Here is a 9,923-nt window from a genome sequence, read left to right as displayed (position 1 = left end):
GTTTGGTAATAAGTTGCAATTCAGCAGCTTCTCTTTCCAGTCTGTTTCTGAAATTCCTTTGTAATAGAACAGCTACTTTGAGATCTTGTATAGAATGTCCTGGGAGATTGAAGTGTTCTCCTACTGGTTTCTCTGTCTTGTGATTCCTGATGTCAGATTTATGTCCGTTTATCCTTTGGCGTAAGGTTTGGCCTGTTTGTCCAATATAGAGAGCTGAAGGACACTGTTGGCATTTGATGGCATACACAATGTTAGACGATGAGCAATTAAATAGTCCTGAGATGGTATGTGTGATGTTGTTGGGGCCAGTAATGGTGTTGTCCGGGTGTATGTGGCAGCAAAGTTGGCATCTGGGTTTATTGCAGGCTCTGGTGCCAGTGTCCGTGTTAAGTCTGGTTGTAGTATTATTGTGGGTTAGGAGTTGTTTAAGATTGGGGGGCTGTCTGTAGGCAATGAAAGGTCTTCCTCCCAGAGCTTGAGAAAGAGAACTGTCATTGTCCAGGAGAGGTTGTAGATCTCTGATGATGCGTTGACCTTCTCACTATATAGAAGGGTTTGGTGACTTCTGTTTCAGTGTATCTGAAGAAGTGTGCATGCACACGAAAGCTCATACCTAGAACTAACTTAGTTGGTCTTTAAGGTGCTACTGGAAGGAAAAAAAAATTATTTTGTTTTGACTATGGCAGACCAACACGGCTACCCATCTGTAACAACAACAACAACAACAACACCCCGCCCATCTGGCTGGGTTTCCCCAGCCACTCTGGGCGGCTCCCAATCAAATATTAAAAACAGCTCCCCTGTTTGAATTTCCACCAGTTTTACCATCCTCATCCCAGGAAGGAAATCATTCATTCTTGGACTACTGCAATGCGCTCTACGTGGGGCTGCCTTTGAAGGTGACCCGGAAACTACAATTAATCCACAATGTGGCAGCTAGACTGGTGACTGGGAGCGGCCGCCACGACGACATAACACCAGTCCTGAAAGACCTACATTGTCTCTCAGTACGTTTCTGACCACAATTCAAAGTGTTTGTGCTGACCTTGAAAGCCCTAAATGGCCTTGGCCCAGTAGACCTGAAGGAGCGTCTCCACCTCCATCGTTCTGCCCGGACACTGAGGGCCAGATCTGAGGGCCTTCTGGCGGTTCCCTCCCTGCGAGAAGCCAAGCTACAGGGAACCAGGCAGAGGGCCTTCTCGGTGGTGGCGCCCGCTCTGTGGAATGCCCTCCCACCAGATGTCAAAGAGAAGAACAACTAGAACAACTACCAGACATTTTGAAGACATCTGAAGGCAGCTCTGTTTAGTGAAGCTTTTAATGTTTAACAGACCACTGTATTTTAATAATTGGTTGGAAGCCGCGGCATCAATTCTTCTTCTTCTTCTTCTTCTTCTTCTTCTTCTTCTTCTTCTTCTTCTTCTTCTTCTTCTTCTTCTTCCCCTCCTCTGCGTCTGTCGGTTTCCCTGGCCCTATCAAGAATGCTTTACCCAAGAAATGCATCCATTTGGTAGAAGCAGTGTTCTGCCCTGAGCCCAGGAGACTGCAGATACAAAGCCCACTGCCCAGCCCCCCCTTCCCCAGCAGAGCCCCCTTATTTCTGGAGTAGGACAAAAGCGATGGAGTCCTATGGGCCGCTTCTGTCTCTTGGCCGGCAGGCAAGGCCTTCCAGAGAGGAAGATGAGCTCCTCTGCAAGGCAGGGGGTGTCAGGGAGGCTGGGCAAGTGACCCTTCTCCATAGGGCAAGCCCTTCCATGGGGCAGGGGCTGCTGGGGTTTGCTGAAGCAGGGCCTGGGGGCTGAGGGCTCCGCTGAGTCTGGGCATGCAGCCCAGCCGGCCAAGCCCACCGCCATGGCGGATACTGTTGCCTGACAAATGCCCAAAGATAAAAATGTCCCCCTAGCCAGCTGCGGAGGCAGAGTCTCCCACTGCAGTTAATAGCAGGGGATGCCAGCCAGCCAGCCAGCCAGCCCCTCCCTCCTCCCGGGCAGCCAGAGAATTCGGGCAGAGCAGGAGGATGGACTTGCAGCCTGCCTTGGGTGACTGGCAGGCAGCTGGCTGGCACTCCCTCACCCTGCAGAAGCTGGCGCTGCCCAGAGGAATCCCTGAGAACTGGAATTTTGGTGTAACCACTGTTTCCCCCTTGTTTTTCTATCTTCTCGGAGCTGGGGTGGGAAAGGCTGTTCTCTGCCAGAGGAGACCTGGGAGGGCTGCTGCCAGTCAGAGTAGGCCACACTGGAGGGGTTAAGGGGCACAACCCACAACCCATCTCTAGAGGGAAGTGGCGGCTTCCTGTTCCTCCTGGCATTCTGTGGCTCACATTGTTCTGGAAAGGATAAAAAATATTTGCCACGTAGCAGTTGGGAGGCACATAAGAAGGAAAGGCACATTGTGGGGCAGCAATTCATCTGTTTTTGTTGCAGAGCCAACCAGCCAAGTCTCAGGGGGGTACTGGCCTGGAGGCAGGGTCCATTTACAAGGTCCAGTCCTAAGGTCAAGACCAACTCAGTTCATGTGGTCAGACGGTCCAGGGGTCAAGAAAGCCGAGGGTCCAAGGCATGGGTAGGCAAACTAAGGCCCAGAGGCCGGATCTGGCCAATCGCCTTCTCAATCTGGCCTGCAGACGGTCTGGGAATCAGCATGTTTTTACATGAGTAGATTGTGTCCTTTTATTTAAAATGCATCTCGGGTTATTTGTGGGGCACAGGAATCCATTCATTTCCCCCCAAAAAATATAGTCCGGCCCCCCACAAGGTCTGAGGGACAGTGGACCAGCCCACTGCTGAAAAAGTTTGCTGACCCCTGGTCCAAGGTCACAAGGAGCAAGAAGCAGCAAGGTTTGGCCAGGAACGACGAACGTTGTTTCCAGCAGCTGACTGAGGCTGCTAAACCTGCTGAAGAAGCTGGAGCCAGCAGATTCACATCAGGAGCAAGAAGGCCAATCAGTAGCAAGCAGAGTCACTTTGCCTTCTGCTCCTTCAGGCTGCTGCTCAGCAGGTGAAGCCGACTCCTGGCCCATGACAGTTTCTGGTGTTACTTGGGCGGCCAGGACCTGATCTGCAGGCCAGCTTGGGGGAGGTCTCCTGGATGTTCCAAGCCAGCTAATCTGACCTTGCTCTGGGCTGCTCTTCTGGGACCCCCACCCCAAGGGAAGCTGGAGCACCAGTAAACAACTGGGGGGGGGGAACCCTGGTGAATAAATTGATCTCCCAGTGATCATTCTTTGCACTCATTCATTGATGACCGAATAGCTTTGACAACAATATAATTTCCCATGTGGTTGCATTTGGTCTTTGGCTTGGAAGTTCAGTATCTCAAATGGTCTCAATGCTACCGTGGGATCAACTGGCTTTTGAGGGTTCATCAAGTAGATACTAAAACAATTGCAGAATACCTGGGAGGCTGAAATTCCAGGTTGAACCAGCTGCGGCCATTGCTCCCTGGCACCATTTGCCCACTTCCTGTCGACTGGGGGAATCTGAGAGCGACAGGCACAGACTTCCTCTCTGCCGCGTCCTTCAATTCTGAGCTGGCCTGGCTTAGAGCTGCCTTGCTGCATCTGTCACCAGCAGAAAGGCCCCATCCTGCTTGTCCCCTTCTTCCTCCTCCTCCTGTTGCTCCATTTCTGTGCTCCATCAATGCTTTTGTGCTCAACGGACACACTAGACTTCTCCTGGTCTGCCCCACAGAGGACCTTAAGGTCCATGAATAACCATAGTTTAGAGGTCCCGGGCCCTAAGGAAGTCAGACTATCCTCCGCCAGGGCCAGGGCCTTCTCAGTGGTGGCTCCAACCTGGTGGAATGCTCTGTCCCATGAGACCAGGGCCCTGCAGGATTTAACCTCCTTCCATCGGGCCTGTAAGACAGAGCTACTCTGCCTGGCCTTAATTTGAATTCAGCCTGAACTTTTATTTCCCGTCCCGTCCCTTCCCTTCCCTTCCCCTTTTATGAAGATCACCCCACTGAGATCCCACAGCTAATTCTGCCCTGGCCTCCTCGCTGGCCCAAATAGGACCAATTCAGCCAGCTAGCCCTGGGGATTATCTAATGCTTATTTCCCCTAAATTAATTTTTGAATTTTATTGTTATTCATGTCTTTATACTGTATTTTATGCTGCTTTTATATTTAAGTGTTTTAAATTTGTTGTTAGCCGCCCTGAGCTCGGTTTTTGAACCGGGAAAGGTGGGAGTATAAATAAAAAATTATTATTATTATTAGCCAAAAAAAGCAGGGGAGCCCCAGCTGGATTTGGGGATCCTAGGACGGAGGAGGGGTGGGCACAAGACTTGAGGGCTTGCAGTACATCCGTAAGAAATGAAAGCTCAAATAACATGACATTCTGCCCCCTCCCTCCCCTGTTGCCCACCCCCCTCAATTTCACCACTGAAATGGATAAAGCCCAGGGGTGAATTTTTGTGTTCTGGAAGGCCTGTGATTCTGGCTCCTCGCAATGCATGCTTGGGCTCCAGATCCTTCAGGCTCCTGTGGGTGGATCTTGGGACTCAAAAACAGATCCCAAGCCAGCGCTGCCATTGGGTTGGGTCAGGGAGGGCTATTTGCAGAGAGATGGAAATCTCAGGCTTAGTCTCATCCTCTGGAAAGCCCCAGAAATGAGCAGGCAGGGAAAGAGGGACGGAAGGGCTCCGACTGCTACAGCTGTGAGCTGTTTCGGGGGCGGCAGAAGAGGCGGCCAACATTCCTCTGCGCTGCCCCACCCTCCTCCCCGGAGCCTCGGCTGGACCGAAAGAGAGACTGAGGCACAGCAGAGGATGAAGGAAGCGCAACAGCACATTTCAAATTCAAAATGCTGGCTGATCTCCAGGGGCTCCAGTTTCCAAGCAAGCAGCCTCCAATCCCATCTGACGGTTTGCAGAGGGGAAGCTAAGCACTGGGACATCCACCCCCACCCCCCGCCCCCGGAGATGGCTGAAGGGACTGTCCTCTTCCTAGCTTGGCTCCTCTGTGGGTGGATGAATGAGGGGCGACGCTCCCTGTAGACATGGGGAAATCTGCTGGGAAGTTGCACAAACCCAGCAAATGCACAGCTGCTCCCCATTTTAAAATAGCCCCTCATGAATGAGTGTCTGGAGGCGGTTGGAGGATGGATGGTGGCTAACAGATTGAGGTTGACAAGACAGAAGTACTGTTTGGGGGAGGACAGGAGGCAGGCAGGTGTGGAGGACTCCCAGGTTCTGAATGGGGTAACTGTGCCCCTGAAGGACCAGGTGTGCAGCCTTGGAGTCATTTGGACTCACAGCTGTCCATGGAGGCGCAGGTCAATTCTGTGTCCAGGGCAGCTGTTTACCAGCTCCATCTGGTACGTAGGATGAGACACTCCCTGCCCGCAGACTGTCTCGTCAGAGTGGTGCATGCTCTGGTTATCTCCCGCTTGGACTACTGCCATGCGCTCTATGTGGGGCTACCTTTGAAGGTGACCCGGAAACTACAACTAATTCAGAATGCAGCAGCTAGACTGGTGACTGGGGGCGGCCGCCGAGACCATATAACACCGGTCTTGAAAGACCTACATTGGCTCCCAGTACGTTTCCGAGCACAATTCAAAGTGTTGGTGCTGACCTTTAAAGCCCTAAATGGCCTCAAAGGCCCAGTATACCTGAAGGAGCATCTCTACCCCCATTGTTCAGCCCGGACACTGTGATCTAGCTCCGAGGGCCTTCTGGCGGTTCCCTCCCTGCAAGAAGCGAGGTTGCAGGGAACCACGCGGAGGGCCTTTTCGGTGGTGGTGCCCACTCTGTGGAATGCCCTCTTGTCAGATGTCAAGGAAACAAACAACTATCTGACTTAGAAGACATCTGAAGGCAGCCCTGTTTAGGGAAGCTTTTAATGCCTGAAGTTTTATTCTGTTTTTAGTCCTCTGTTGGGAGCTGCCCAGAGTGGCTGGGGATAAATACTAAATAAGGAATTATGATGATGAGGATGAGCATGGGTCTGCCCCAAAGGGAAGTGCCGTACCCACCGGGCGACCCTCCTCTTGCCAACTGCCCTGGTCAACCCAGGAAGGAGGGGGCAAAGTCTGCTTGAAACCACCTGGGTCATTCCCCCAAAGGCAGGGGGGGGGGGAGCTGCTCCACTGAATGCTCCAGGGGTCTTTTGCTGGCCCCCCACTGCTGCGAAGGGCCTGCAAGGAGGAGCGGCCCTGATCCGGATGCTCAGAGACCAGGTGCCTCTGCTGGAAGACCCTTGGCCCACCCTCCGGCTGGCGCTCCCTTATCACCCAGGTGGGCTACAACTCAAAATGAGGAAAGCAAATTGCAGCCACACTTTGGGCCCTGAGAACACACCTCTCAGGTGCCAAAGGCCAAGGTAAGGAGGTGGGTCTTCAGCCTGTGTTGGGGGCCAGATTCACCTCTGTGGGGAGGGAATGCCCATTTAGGGGGCTGACCCAGAGAAGGCCACCTGAGAGGGTCTTTAGCATGGGTAAGCAAACTAAGGCCTGGGGGCTGGATCCGGCCCAATCGCCGCTTCCTCCTCCTCCTCCTCCTCCTCCTTCGTCTTCGTCTTCATACTTTATTTACAACATAGTCAAAAACAACTCATACATACAAACAAACCTACCACCATTGGCAATTTAATTATCAAAATTAAACTCCTATCCCCTTTACACAAAGAAAACATAACATAAAAATAAAAGACTTCTTTTATCCTGTAAATGGCCTCCTTATTTACTTATTGTATTTGTTGTTGTTTCTTTTATATGTGATTATTACATTTTTTTCTAATTATTACTGCAAAGTTTTTAAAGTCATAATCCAGCCCAATCACCTTCTAAATCTGGCCTGCGGACAGTCCAGGAATCAGCATGTTTTTACACGAGTAGAATGTGCCCTTTTATTTCAAATGCATCTCTGGGTTATTTGTGGGGCATAGGAATTCGTTCATCCCCCCCCCCAAAAAAACAACATAGTCCGGCCCCCCCACAAGGTCTGAGGGACAGTAGACCAGCCCCCTGCTGAAAAAGTTTGCTGACCCCTGGTAGGGACCCAAGCAGTCTAAGTTGCTTAGGACTTTAAACACTTATGTGGGCACTTCAGATTGTCTTGACGGTGGGATCTGACCCCGATTGCTGTGGGGAATTCTGCAACCTACTGACTACAGCTTTGGTTTCCTTCCTTGTTCCGTCATCCATGATGCTCCACTTGGACCTACTTCTTACCTGGCACCAGATATCCCCTGCCCGCCTCCAACTGCACTTCTGGCCTCTTGACCCCAGGAGATTCCCGGGGGCCAAGGGAATTGTCTGCCCTTGCTCTGGCATGGCACTGCAGCCCAGAAGCTGCTCACGTGCCGCGTGGCATCTTTGCCCAGGACATAACCGCTGCCCTGATCCCGATGCCCCTTGCTGGGCAGCAAGGCAGCCTGGCTCTCCTGTGAAACAGGTGCAGCTGCAGCTCTGGTGCCTTAGGAAGGAGGGAGGGAGGGAGGGAGGGAGGGAGGGAGGGAGGGAGGGCCTCACCCTGCTGCCTCGCTGGGAAAGTCCTTTGCTGAAAGGACAGCTGACGCCACTCTCAATGGGGACATTCTTGCGCTTCCCGCGGGGCCTCTGCCAGGGCCAGCCTTGGTCACAAAGGGACATTCACTCTCCTTTCCTTCCTCGCCATTCATGGTCAGAGGAGACCAACCTCGGGCAAAGGCCCACCCTCTCCGGCCCCCTCCCTGATGGCTTCAGCAGCAGCCGCTTCCAGCTTCCTGTGGACAAAGCGGCCCAAGAGCCTTGGCCTGTCCCTGGGGAGAGGTGGGTGGGGGTCAGGGTGCTGCCGCCCTCTTGGCCTGCTCAGGAACAGGGAGAGCAAGCTGTGCGGGAGGGAGGAGGCTGCGGGGACCACCATGGCGGGAGCAGGGGGGCAGCCCAGGGAGGGAGAAAACAGCAGGGGGGGGGGCTACTAATCATCAATAGGAACTTGTCTAATCCTCTTTGAAAGCCATCCAAGTTTGTGGTTATCAGGAGCAAGTTCCATATTTTGACTATGCTAGGGTTACCAGACTTCCGGAATTTCCCAGAAACAGCCAGGAAATGGTTGTCGGAAGTAGCTTCAATGTCCAGAAAACGTCTGGCAACCCACGTCGGAACTGTGGATTTTGGCAAATTTCCTTAAAAATACCCTCAAAAACTTCACTTTTTTTCCTGGGATTTTGCAAAGAGAAGCTCAACAACTTTGGGCAAAGCAACAACTTTTTGTGTTTGGGTTTAAACTTTTTGAAATATGGCGAACCTGGAGTCTGCGTGGTGTGAAGCATCAGCTTCCTTTTCTCCGCCCTGAATCTTCCAACGCTCAGCTTCACTGATGCCCCCAAGTTCTAGACATGAGCAAGAGATAAGAACTTTCCCCATCCGCCCTTCCCAGGCCAGGCCGAGTGTCACACAGCTCCTCCGCCACATTTCCTCTTCCTTGCCTTTTCTCTCCACTAAAAATCCCCCAGTGCTGCAACCTTTCTTTCTTGCTCCTTCCCTGGACCACTTTGGCCGCCCTTTTCTGACCCCTTTCCAGTTCTGCAATAATATATCCTGTTGGAGGTGAGGCAGCCAGAGCAGAACATGGCCAAGGGGGTGAATGCCATCTCCATTCCATTCCTAATGATCTGCTGCAGACGAGGTCGATGTTTTCCGCAGGCTCTCTGCCGGGACCCCGAGGTCTCACTCCCGGTCCATCTCGTCCAGCTCCTCCATGAGCGTGGACGTGAAATTAAGTTTTCCAGCTCCAACATGCATCACTTTAGAGTTGCCCACATGAGCTGCAATACCTCAAGGACTGCCTCTTTCCATGTGAACCTACCCGGACCCTGAGATCATCTGTTTGCCCTCCCTGTTTGCCACCACCTCGAGAAGTCCAGAGGGTGGGGCAACACGAGAGCGGGGCCCTCTCTGCAGTGGCTCCCCGTCTGTGGAATGCTCTCTTCAGGGAAGTTTGCCTGGCACCTTCATTATACACCTTTAGGCACCAGGCAAAAATGTTCCTCTTTAACCAGGCCTTTGGTTGATCTGATTTACATTCTATGCCCTTAAAAATATATATATTTATGGGTGGGGGATATTGGGCTGTTGTTTTAATTTTTATTAGGTATTTTGTGGTTTTATATGTTGATTTTATTCTGTGAACTGCCCTGAGACCCCCAGTTATAGGGTGGTATATAGATTCTAACAACAACAACAACAACAACAACAACAACAACAACAACAACAACAATTTTGCTGCCCATTCACCCAGTTTGAAGAGGACTTTTTGGAGCAATTTGCAATCTCTGTTTGTTTTAACAACCCTGAACGATTTAGCATCGTCCGCAATCTTGGCACCCTCCCTGCTCATGTCTAACTCTGGGTCATTTGTGAACAAGTTAAAAGCAGAGGCTTTAATACTGATCCCTGGGAGACTCCTCTTCCGATTTTCCTCCACTGGGAGGACAGTCCACTTCTTCCTCCTTTCTGTTTCCTGTTTCTTCACCGGATCTCCCCTCTTACTCCATGACTGCAAAGCTTAGTCAGGAATCTTTGGTGACATACATTGCGGAAAGCTTTTTGAAAGTGCCCCAAGCCAACCAGATCACGTTGACATGCTTGTTGAAGCTCTCAAAGAACTCTGATGGGGGGCAGCCAGTGGGTCTGAATTGGCCTCCAAGGTGGTTCCTCCCAAGCCATGCTCACCAGCCCCACGGTTTCATTACAATGCGATCCCATGATGCCACGGCTGTTAGGTGGGCATCCCAGCCACCTGTGAGCTTGCCCACAGCTCTGGTGGAGATGGGGCTCTTGGCCTGCTGGACCCCACACGTCGTCGTCCCCCATCAGTGAGGCAGGGTTATTTTGTCAATAAGGCCTAGAATGTTGTCTCTGGCCACCAGTTGCCTCCGTTCCTCAGACTCCATTCCTGCAGAACGTATTTTGGGCCCAGGGACCAGTCTTCCATCT

The sequence above is a fragment of the Podarcis erhardii genome, assembly GCF_964252035.2.
Source record: "Podarcis erhardii genome assembly, chromosome: 14".
NCBI classification, from domain to species: Eukaryota; Metazoa; Chordata; class Lepidosauria; order Squamata; family Lacertidae; genus Podarcis; species Podarcis erhardii.
Note: the sequence above shows the minus strand (reverse complement) of the source record.